At 42.5% G+C, this 12,736-nt stretch overlaps 1 protein-coding gene across 1 annotated transcript in view; it reads left to right on the forward strand.

Moving 5' to 3' along the window:
* LOC128136235 (proprotein convertase subtilisin/kexin type 5-like) overlaps positions 1 to 12,736 on the forward strand; it is a 277,385-nt gene that overhangs the window by 69,290 nt on the left and 195,359 nt on the right. The window lies entirely within an intron of this gene.

Below are 12,736 nucleotides of genomic sequence, written 5' to 3' on the forward strand. Positions count from 1 at the left end.
TAAATTAAGGTGAAACAACACCAAACGATCAGTTAAAGATTTTATTCATGACAGAAGCAAACTGAACTGGGGAGGCATGATAGTAGGTGGCAGGGTTTCTCACAACAGGAATTGGCATAGGACTACTTCTGTAAACTGTGTAACCATATACATCGATTCAGGGAATAAGGAGATCCCTCCCGTTGAGTCACGAGGTTCAGAGCAGACCCCCTTGCTTTCCAGACTCCTCCTCAGAGAAGGGCCCAGGGGCGGCTGGATCTACTCTTAGTCTCAGACTTGGTCAACGGTTTATGTCTTGAAACGGATGAGGTGTAGGGATTGTGGAAAAGGAAAAGGAAAGAGAGAAGAAGACAGAGAGAGAGAAAGGGAGAAAGATTTCACCGGTCCTGGGTCCAGCATTGGTTCAGTCAGCCGAGGTGTCCAGTCAGCCGAGGTGTCCAGTTCCAGTGGGCTTGCGTACCCAGGGCTTCAGTTTGTGTCCTTTTATCATCCTTGCCCCTCCTTTGGGTGGGCACTTGAACTCATCAGGCTAATGAGCAGTTTGTGAGCCTTTGGGCTTGGGGGTCGTTTGTGGAGTAACTTCTCCTTCCCTGCAGACATGGCCATAGTTTAATCTTTGTATCAGAACAGCTTATCAGAACAGGGAGCTGCGCACCCTCCAGCACGCCCTCCCCCTCCTGTTGCTGATGTCTGAGCTGATGGGCTTTTCACCTTGGTTCCTTGCTGTGCAGGGTTTGTCTTTAAGCAGAACTTGCCCCACCACAATCTTTGAGACATTAACTCTTTCAGTCTCTCACATACGTGTAGCATAATTATGACAACTGTGTTAACTCCGGATTGTCATTGACCCTTGCTGAAGAAGCACTTTGTCAGTCAGCAAGAATGCATCACTTAGTGCTGCTTGATTCATTGACTTTTTATCCAACTTTAGGCCCCTGCAATTTATGAAATGTTATCTGCAGTAATTTTCCATGTTCTTGACCTATGTCAACAGCTACTTTATCCAACTGCCTTCATCTATTTTTATGTGCAAACTGGCTGCTGTGAGTCAGAGAATACTGATAGGTTAGGAAAATATCTTGGTGGTCAATTATTGTTAAAAAGCACATACAATTCTTAAGCAGAATTGTCCATTTTTTTGGGTCTCGCTTTAGTGACTCTGCCCATAGGCAAGAGTTGTGCCACCAGTCTCAATCTCCCCTCCTACATGACTGAGTAACGGCTTAGGTCTCAAGTGTTCAGTAACCCGAATATAGTAATTGGATATTGGCATATCCTCCTGATGCACTTAATCCTAAATTTTTTTACTTCTTTTTCTTTCATTAGAATGTGAAATGCAAATGGAGAATGTTGTCAACTGGTACGTTTAAATAGAGCTTGTATCACAGAAAATTTCATGACAGGACAACTAAGATATGTAAGTGACTGTTTTTGCTACCATGACCTGTAGGAACTATTGTTTTCGTATGGCCTAATATGAGCCAAGTACAATCTCATTTTTTCTCTCTGAGAATGCCAACCTCACTTTTGTCCTTCTTCAACTTGGTGTATTTGAATTCACTTAAATATGAATATTAGGATTATTTAAACTAGTAAAGAATAAAGTACACCAGGTGCAGAGTGAGAACATCCACATGGGGAAGCAGGCTGCTATTTCAGAATAATTCCTTCTGTAGACAAAATCTAAGTGAAAGTTCTGCAATGCAGTACAGCACAAGTGTTGCCTCTTTTGCTCATTCAACCTGACTCATTACAGATTCATTGCTTGTTTGACGATACTTTCCACGCCCCTTATCTGAGTTTTCTCTCTCTTTTTCTCTTTAATTTATGGTGTTCCTGTGGCACCTTCTTTCTTGTTATCTGAGCAGGAATTTCTAATTTCTTCTTACAGGCATAGGACAGATTGAGGTGAATGATGGCAGTACAAGGGATAAAGCCATGACTGCATTTGGGAGTGGCGCATTCAGCAACTCTTCCTCATAGACTGAAGACCCAAACCTTCGTGTTTCATTCTGCGACATAAAAATAATAGATTCTGGTATGAAATTTACTCCCTACTTCAGAGTTAGGGTCTTTTTTCCCCATGCATGCTTTCCTCATACTGGATAGGACTATGCCTTCAGCTTGTCTATAACTTCTGCTCTTTAATAATTGTATTTTCACATAGTTGACACATTTCTAATCAATTTGAAAATATTTACTCAAGCAGACCCCTTCATGATATATTTTAACAACAAAATAACTACTCTTACAAGTGTCCAGTGTGTGCATGTTAAAAATTGCATTGCTTTGATAAATAGGTGGATTATTTTTTTCAGTATGTTTTTTTTTTCCCCTGTTTTTCAAACATAGTTTTTTTCCACAGTTTGTTGCACTGGAGAAGGTCTTACTATAGCATTATTATATGGGGCTACTTTTCTGTGAATTCTATTGAATGAAGGAGAGGGAAAATAGAAAATAGTTTGATTCACATAGAGATGACATTTTATTATATGCTTTAGTGCTTAAAGAGAATAAAAGATTGGTATGCTTGAATTAGCTCAGAGCAGCTTTTATTCCATAGCACCGTTTCATGCAAGTCTATGAAGAAGAGCTGCATTGTTATGGAACAACCCTGTGAGTGCTGATGACTGGAAATGATGAATTTTTAAAATAGTTTGGTGTCTAGTCTGGCTTGGCTTTGACTTCTAGACATTCAGGAAATGGAACTTTCGAAGCTGAAGTCAGTGGGAAAATGTGCACTGTTCCCTCTCAGTAAGAATGACTTTATAGAAATGTTAAAATGCACCTCATTTTTTGCATAGAGTCTTCTTTTAGCAAGAAATGACAATCTGTATAATCAATTACTCCAGAGATTTTCCTTCAAGGCCTATTGGTTAGGAAGTGTGGACACCTTTTAAAAGAAATTATTTTTATATAAATGAACTCTTTTCATACAAAATCAGCAAATCCAAGATACATCAGGCATGTGACAGTGATGTGTGCATGAATACCCATGGAATACTCAAAGGAAATATATGTCAGAATACTAAAATAACTGCTGAGTCTTGAGCTAGTCTTCATTAATACAACCCAGTGATTGTACAATTTAGCTTAGACTGAAGACTTCTGCCAAGTTTTTCTGTTCACTTAGAGGAAAAAACAAAACCCTATAATTCAGTGGAGTAACCTATTCTATTTCTATAGAAATGATATTTTCTGTAAACTAAATTTTATGCACTGACTTCTCAGCTGAGAAAATGGGTTTCCTGTGATGTTTTAAATTATATTCCAGATGTGTATTCCAGTGCATCCTCAGTGTAAAAACGATTATTAAGCAGATCCCAAAAGATGTTTGCTGAAAATCTTACAGCCAAGGCTATAATCAGGACTGTGATCAGGCATGCTGTGTTGTTTTGGGTTACTCTGTCTAGCATCCTGCACCATCTCTCTCATGAGAGCACACAGAGTCATAATAGTCATTTTCACTTCCCCCTTCCACATATGTGGATAGCTATAGGCGCTCAGAATGAATCCTAATGTTTTACACTTTTTTCATCATTACAGAGCTTCTTGCGCTATCCTCCCATATGCATACTCACACAAACATGTCATCTTTCCCTCTCTGTATTTTATCAAATAAAATGGCTATTTTATTTATAGTAAATTTATGCTTACATAAACTTCCCTCAGTTGCTAATGATAGTTCTTGTAGGAGCCTTGATGCAGAGGAGTTCCTAATGACAATTTAAATGCCACGGTGAGACAAGGGGAGTCAAAAGAATCTCAGTAGACATAATAAAGGGGGATGAAAGATGATGTTTAGCGCTTACATTGTTGAAATTAGCTGAGGCAGAGACAGTCCTTGATAAGAAGAGCTGGCCCCAAGAACCAGCCAATGAGGCAGAGACAGTTCCTGATAAGAAGCAGGAGCTGGCCCCAAAAGCCAGCCAAGACTGGTCTTGCGGCTTGGGTGAATACCAAGAAACCACTGAGCCTGCGCAAGAAAAGAGGTTACTAGCGGTGATGGAGTCATCTGTCTTCATCTCTGCGACCACCAGACAACCACCATAAAGAGGCACTGCGCAAGCGCAGTTGAGAGGAGACTATGGAAATGACCTCTCGGAGCTAATTTTAATATGAAGCGGGGATAGGTCATGCATATGTATAGGCATATTGTGAATACGTAACACTTGATTGTATAAACTTGAAGCAAACTGCCGAGTCGGGCGCGCACGACTTTGGTGGGACTACCCCCCGTGCTGCCCAGCGCTGAATGAACATACCTACTTTACAATCTCACTGATTGTGGAGTCTGTTTCCGCACATCAGTTTTGGCGAGCCAGGCAGGAGACTCTCTGCTCGGCTGCGGGACCGACTGCGGAGCGGACGCCCCTAGGCGCGCCCCAAGCACTTTCCTCGGAGGAGCCTCCGCTGCCAGCCGCTCACCATGGGAGCAGAAAACAACCTCCTGAAGCCGCGGACCAAACGGTATGTTCTACAAGGGGAGCCTGTAAATCGTACAGGCTGGGGCAGCTGGTAAATCGCGCAGAGACGTCTGGCGTGCAGCGTAGTCCCCGTATGGGAGGAGGGTACCCTGTATGGTAACAAGGGGGGATTTGCTGACCGATAGAGCGGCCGCCAGCGATCTTGGGGGTAGATCGAGCAAATCCGGGGTGACTGCTGCATCCCGGTATTGGGAGCCAGGACGGACCTGTCGATGACTGGTATATAAGAGGCAGGAGAAGGGTAAGCGCACCCCCTCGCAATTGCACTTGGTACATTTTTGGGGTAAGTGGACCCCCTCGCAATTGCGTTTGGTACATTTTTGCAGCTGCTGAAAGGTTGTCAACTGGAGCGATGATTGTATGATGTGAATGTTTGGAAATTTAATGTTAAAGATTTTGTGTGGGTGTATGGAAATGATATGTTGAAATTTATAGGTGTATGTGTGTTTGTTAATGTGTGAATGTCTTTACGTATTAATAGGGGTGATTCCCTGTTTTGTATGTGGGCTTGCAACTGGACTATATAATAATTAGCATCCGGCTTGGGTTTTGTTGAAGTGTAAATCTTGTGGGAGAAGGTGGTACTGTACATCTAGCAGACGGAAACCAGACTGCCTTGAGTGTTTTCCCCAAATTCCACACATTCATGACTGGGAAAGAGCTCACCAAGAATCCGAAATAGTGAGATTGGTGTGTAAGGGAAAATTTAATTCCAGAAATTTGGGACGTGTGTGAGGAAAACTGGGGGAAGACTATAAAGAAGTGTAAGAAACGATTTGCATGGAAGCTTATTAAAAGGAGAAGCCAAAATCAAACTTAAGAATTATTAGGAAGAGTATTAAAATGGGAAACAAACAAGGAGGAGTATTAAGGAAGAGTCCTCTGGGTTGTGTAATTGCTCACTGGAAAGATATTGTTGGGACCAGAGGTACGGAAAGCAAAAAGAACCTTATTAAATATTGCAATCAATGATGGCCGTTGTATAAGTTAGAAGGTGATGCTAAGTGGCCACTTAATGGGTCAATAGATTATAATATTCTATTACAACTAATGCTGTTTTTAAGGAGAGAAGGAAAATGGGATGAGGTTTCGTATGCAGACATGTTTTTCACCCTCCGAAACCATACGGAGTGGCAAAGGGACTGTGGAATGGTACCCCCACAGGACCCCATGGTGCTTGCACTTGAGCAAGAAAACAACAAGGAGCTTACAGGTAAACTGAGGCGGTGTTGTTCAGCATGTATTATTGGACAAAGATGTACAAAGACAAATAAAATCCATCAGGCACCAGAACAAGGTCTAACTGATTTGTTTAAGCCTCCCCCTCGACCACAGGAACAGGATGCAGACTCGGATAGAACTCCAACCCCCCCGGACAGCCCTGTATCTTCCCGTACTAGGAAGAAAACTACCTCAACAGCTTTACAAGCACCTCTCCGAGAGGCGGTGAGGCCGGATGGTGGGACGATGTTAATCAAAGTACCCTTTTCTACTGCTGACCTAGGGGAATGGAAAAAGGTTGCAAAAGATTATAGGAGAGATCCAGTAAGTGTAACTAAGCATTTCCAATTTATTGTAAAACAGCATTACCCTGATTGGAAGGATATACAGCTATTATTAGAATACATGACTGAGACAGAGAAACAGCTGATTTTAAAAACAGCAGGGAACCTTGCTGAAGATCATTATAAGATTACAGGAGGGGACATTAAGGAATATTTCCCTCTCCAAGACCCAAAGTGGGACATTAATAGATCTGCACATATGGAAAGATTGCAGGGGTATCAGGATTGGATTACAAAAGGAATGGAGAGGGCAATCCCCAAAACTATAAATTGGTCAGCTTTATATGCAGTTAAACAGAGTCCTTCCGAGTCTCCATCTGAATTCCTGGATCGACTGAGGGATGTAATGCGCCGCAGCACACCGCTGGATCCTGGGTCACAGGTAGGAGTACAACAATTGGTCTCCCTGTTTTTGGGTCAATCTACAGGGGATAGAAGGCGCAAACTTCAGAAATTATGCCCTACAGAGGGTAGGAATTTAGAAATATTGTTGGATGAAGCATGGAGAGTATTTAGTAACAGAGAAGAAGGATATAGGCAGGGGCAAAGGAAATTAATGGCTGTTATCCAGGAAGAAAGAGGAAGAGGGCCTAGACGAGACTTGCCCCGACTGGGCAAGGATCAATGTGCTTTGTGTAAGAAATTTGGTCATTGGAAAAAGGAATGCCCAAGGAACAAGGAGGATCAGAGGGCTCAAACAGGAAGAACGGTAGCCCATGTGAAGGGAGATTGACGGGAACCTGGGGAATCTACCCTAGCGGATCCACTGGTTATAATTAAGCTAGGGAAAACACAACAAGAGGTAGAATTTTTGGTAGATACGGGAGCAACATACTCGGTTCTGAATCAAGCTTTGATGCCCCTGGGAAATGATTATGTCATGGTGAAAGGAGCGACTGGCCAAAGTGAAAAGGCATATTTTTGTAAACCTTTAGAATATAAATTAGGAAAACAGTGGGGCATTCATAAATTTTTATATATGCCCAACTCCCCAAAGACACTTTTGGGAAGGGACTTGTTGGAACAATTGGGAGCAAAAATTGTATTCAAAAAGGGAGAAATTACTCTGGAGGTAAAAGATCAACAATATATTCAAAAATTGAGCCTAACCTTAACCAGTCTCCCCCTAGAAGGAAGCATTAACGAGGACATCTTAAACCAAGTGTACCCTGGGGTATGGGCTACCGATACACCTGGAAGAGCAAAAAGTGCTCCACCTGTTGAAGTTAGGATCAAGGAAGGCTGAAAGCCAGTAAGAATTAAACAATATCCCCTAAAGAAGGAAGACAGAGAAGGAATCTGGCCGGTGATAGAAAAATTTTTGCAGCTGGGATTATTAAAAGAGTGTGAGTCTGAATTCATTACCCCTATATTACCTGTTCGGAAGCCCGATGGGTCATATCGGGTGGTCCAAGACTTACGGGCGGTGAATAAGATAACTGAAGATCTTTACCCGGTAGTGGCGAACCCATATACCCTGTTGACTGTATTAACACCTGAATTGACTTGCTTTACTGTTTTAGATTTGAAGGATGCTTTCTTTTGCCTCCCTCTCCATGAAGCCAGCCAAAAATTATTTGCATTTGAATGGGAAAACCCCAAGAGTGGTCGAAAGACCCAGCTCACTTGGACGGTGTTGCCACAAGGATTTAAAAATAGTCCTACCATTTCTGGCAATCAGCTTGCGAAAGACTTAGAATCCTGGGAAGCCCCGTCTGAGGAGGGGAAGCTGTTGCAGTATGTGGATGATATCCTGATATACGCCGTCACCACCAGCCAAGAGGTAATAGAATCAGGGGCTTTGCCCATGAACACCTCTGCACAGAAGGCAGAAATAATTGCTCTAACCCGCATCCTGGAATTGGCCCAGGGCAAAGTTGTGAACATTTATACAGACTCAAAATATGCCTTTGGAGTTGTACACGCACATGGAGCAATTTGGAAGGAGAGAGGACTATTGAGTTCTCAAGGGAAAAATATCAAACACGCAGAAGAAATTCTGAAGTTACTGGAAGCTGTCCAGCTCCCTAAGAAAGTAGCAATTATGCATATTAAGGCACACCAGAAAGTGAGCTCAGATTTGGAAAAAGGGAATGAGCTGGCGGACAGAGAGGCAAAACAAGTGGCCAAAACAAAGGTAAAAATAGAAGGGGCTTTAATTCCTGATAGGCAGATATCCCTAGAAGGTAAGCCAGAATACACCAAGGAAGATCAGAAGCTCGTTACAGATTTAGAAGGGTCATATAATGAAGAGGGGTGGGCTCATACCCCACAGGGAAAGCTAATCGTTCCCTCTTGCTTACTGTGGCATTTGATACGGGAGGAGCATAGGAAAAGACATTGGGGAACAGAGGCTCTGTATAATCATTTGATAAGAGAAATTGTGGCTAGAAATTTATACACCACGGTGAGACAGGTGACTCAACAGTGTGATCTTTGCCTCCAGACTAATCCTAAGAATACCCCCAAGCCGGAAATGGGCCAGATTGGAAAAGGCAATGGGCCTGGACAACAATGGCAAATTGATTTTACAGAACTTCCAAGAAAAGGGGGGTATCGATATTTATTGGTATTAACTGATACCTTTTCAGGTTGGCCAGAAGCGTTCCCAACAAGAATGGCTAAAGCTCGGGAGGTAACTAAAATATTAGTGCAAGAGATAATACCACGTTTTGGGGTTCCAGCAACCATATCCTCTGACAGAGGACCACATTTTGTCTCAAAAATAGTGCAACAAATTAGCCGCCATTTGGGTATAGATTGGCAGCTTCATACTCCATATCACCCCCAGTCGAGTGGTCAAGTGGAAAAAATGAACCACTTAATCAAACAGCAAATTGTGAAATTAGGACAAGAAGCAAATCTGACATGGCCTCAGTCTCTCCCTTTAGCCCTTCTGCGTATACGAACAAGACCAAGGGCGAAAGAAGGACTGAGCCCCTTTGAAATCCTGTATGGACAACCCTATGGGATACAGAGAGGGGTGTCTGTACAAGCGGGGGATGAAATTATGACTTCTTACATGGTAGCATTAGGTAAGCAACTTAATAAAATCAGGAAGCATGTGGTAGGGACTCGAGGGAGAGGTTTGGATGGGCCTGTACATAATACACAACCAGGAGATTATGTGTATATAAAGTCTCACAGAAAAAACTCTGGAGCCGCAGTGGGAAGGACCATTTCAAGTATTACTTACCTCCTTCACCGCCATTAGGATCAAGGAACAGAGTGCCTGGATCCATCACACTAGGGTGAAGAAAGCACCCAAAGGACAATGGACTTCACAAGAAAAGGGACCTTTGAAGCTCAAATTTGTGAGACATTGATTGATACGCTCCTGAGTTGGACCTTGCCCAAGGGGCAGGCTTGGGATCGAAATACTTATTTAAATATAACAGAGAGTATCTCGAAAGTACTAAATTTATCAGACTGTTGGGTATGCAATCCCCTTCCTCGGGGGAACATGGAACTCCCCTTTTTAGGAGTCCCAACCACAAATTGGACATCTCTTACTAAGGACGGGCCAGACAGGAATGGATCATGCCCTTATGGAAAGGGAAATACCCAGCGGGGACCCAGCTTTGATCTGGAGGTACCTGACCCTAAAGAGGTCTTAATTACCAGCCGTTGCTTAAATATTACTGATAATATTTGGGGAGACATGGACAATTGTAGCCTTGCGGAAAATCTGGGAACTTTTGATAAAGGAAAATTAGAACGTCTTGGACTGAACTTAACTATCAGTTTCTATTATATCCGGAAACCAAAGAGGGGGCCAGGAAAGAGGGGGCGAGGACAAGACAGAAGGGAGCCGCATCTCGGTCCAAGATGCAACATAGGGCCTGGATACTGGTGGCTCTGTGGGGATGGCAGGGCCAGAAAGAGTTTACCCCAGAACTGGAAGGGACACTGTGTTCGGGGGTACCTTACACCTCAGACCAGTATATTTGAGGGAGCTTTGCCTCCCCGAGGGTTTTTGAGAACACCTTGGCTCCGTGTAAAATGGACTGAAAACCCACTAATTATTCGAGGTACTGGGTACCATAGTTTTGTCCGATGGTTAATCCCCTCTTTAGGGGTAAGCGAATTGGAGAAAGCCATCGTGAATATATCTGCTACATTAGAGATTATAGAAAATGCTACAACTGATGCGATTCGAGGGCTGCAACTGGAAATACAATCCCTAAGTAAAGTAGTACTCCAAAATAGAATGGGATTGGACATGCTTTTAGCAAAGGAAGGGGGCTTATGTGTAGTTATAAACCAAACTTGCTGTACCTATATCAATCAAAACCAACGAATTGAAACAGATCTTGAAGAGATATGGGAAAAGACTAAAATACTACATGAAGCTTCCCAAGATGACACTTCTTGGGGCTTGACAGGCATATTAGAAAAATTAACCTCCTGGTTGCCAAATTTGGCATGGTTGAAGCAATTGTTTGTCACTATAATAATCATCATTCTCTTGTCTGTGGTCCTTTGCATAGTGGTTCAATGTGGCTTTTGGTGCTGTAAGAGTACAGGAGACTCTTAGAGTGAATGGAAGAAGAATCAGTTATGACGAAAACTCGAGACCAACAAATACTTTGAGAGGATGCTAGATAGGGAAACAATGTATTAGAAGTACTAGGATTAGATATAGTAAAAGAATTTACTATTTTCTAGAAAAGGGGGTCCTGAGACAAGGGGAGTCAAAAGAATCTCAGTAGACATAAAAAAGGGGGATGAAAGATGATGTTTAGCGCTTACATTGTTGAAATTAGCTGAGGCAGAGACAGTCCTTGATAAGAAGAGCTGGTCCCAAGGACCAGCCAATGAGGCAGAGACAGTTCCTGATAAGAAGCAGGAGCAAGCCCCAAGAGCCAGCTAAGACTGGTCTTGCGGCTTGGGTGAATACCAAGAAACCACTGAGCCTGCGCAAGAAAAGAGGTTACTAGCGGTGATGAAGAGGAGTCATCTATCTTCATCTCTGCGACCACCAGACGACCACCATAAAGAGGCACTGCGCAAGCGCAGTTGAGACTATGGAAATGACCTCTCGGAGCTAATTTTAATATGAAGGGGGGATAGGTCATGCATATGTATAGGCGTATTGTGAATATGTAACACTTGACTGTATAAACTTGAAGCGAACTGCCGAGTCGGGCACGCACGACTTTGGTGGGACTACCCCCCGTGCTGCCCAGTGCTGAATGAACATACCTACTTTACAATCTCACTGATTGTGGAGTCTGTTTCCGCACGTCAACGGGATCTCTGACCTACAGCTCCTCTAGGCAATAGTAGTATTGTTGACTACCTTCTTCCATTAATTTTCATGCATCTTAATCAGAGTTGGCAGTGGTAGAAAGGGTAAAAGTTTAAACTGCTTCTGCTCAGTCTATCTCATTGTTTTTTATTTGTGGATGTTTTTACACCATCTTGAAGTTGTGTTGGGAATAGGCACAGGCTCAAATATGAATGAATTTTCACAATGAGTTGCCATGCATGGCATGCTTTGTGTGTGCTCTTAGCCTGTGCAGTGCTGAAATTTGTTGAATTAAATAATTTTCTTCATAACTTTTAAAGGCATGGTAACATGGGGATGAGTTAAGGTGACAGTAAATACTCGTGCAGCAAAGAAACCTTAGACCCCTCATTCAGTTGAAAATGTTTCTAGCAATAATAGCCAGGTCTGATAATAAGGTTTGGGAGGTGGATCTGTATAAACCCTGAAAACCATGGTTGGTTATTCAGACCTGTTAAAGCTTTTTTTGTTACTCATTTCTAAATACTGGTAATAGAAGAAGAGAGGTCCATGGTCTAAGGCAACCCAGTCACCTAGTGAGTCAGAGATTAAATGGTACATAGAATGCCTCTCAGCTGGCTTCAGATGTGTTGGGAGAGCTGGGCTACCTGCAAGAAAAGAAGATTAAGAGAAAAAAAACAAGCTTGTGTTGTGGAGATCTGGAAAAGAAATCATGTGTTGAGGAGATTGAAGTAGACGGACGCCTGTAATCTTGAGAGCAGACAACAGACGACCCTTTATTGCTAAAACACACACATACTTATAGTCACATATTCTGCAAAGTCACTATACACGTGCACAAGCATAAAATATGATTGGTTATATCAACACTGTACACGCACATAAACATAAGATATAATTGGTTATACTAACACTGTACACGCGCATAAACATAGGACACAATTGGTTATACCAACTAAAACATGCGAAACTTGTCTCAGTCTAATTGGTCAAGATAAACTGCCAAATTGAGGTTCTTTTTGTGCCAAGTTCCCTTTATGGTGGAATGCGCACCTGTGTTCTTCTAATTGGCATCTTTCTTTTTTTGTCTTCTTGTTTATTCTGTTCAAGGTCTTCTAAAGGCATCTGGAATGCTCTTGCGACCGTTAGCTAAATATGTGTCTACAATGTGTTATCAGCAGGTGACAAGGAAGTAGGGCTCATTATAAATATGTTATAGATCAACCTTTTTGATGGAGGAGAGCTCCAGTTAAAAGGGATCTTGATCCCACTTTAAATCAGTCTCTTCAGTCTTAAGGCTTCATACTTACCAAAGTCTTTGGTTCTCCCTCTTTTGGGTTCTCGACAGATATACTCTATACATCTTGCAGGCCTCCAGACATTGCTACATCAAAAAGCAGCTAAGACTGATTAGCTGCCTGCTCCTGCTGAAG

The sequence above is a fragment of the Harpia harpyja genome, chromosome W, assembly GCF_026419915.1.
Source record: "Harpia harpyja isolate bHarHar1 chromosome W, bHarHar1 primary haplotype, whole genome shotgun sequence".
Classification (NCBI taxonomy): domain Eukaryota; kingdom Metazoa; phylum Chordata; class Aves; order Accipitriformes; family Accipitridae; genus Harpia; species Harpia harpyja.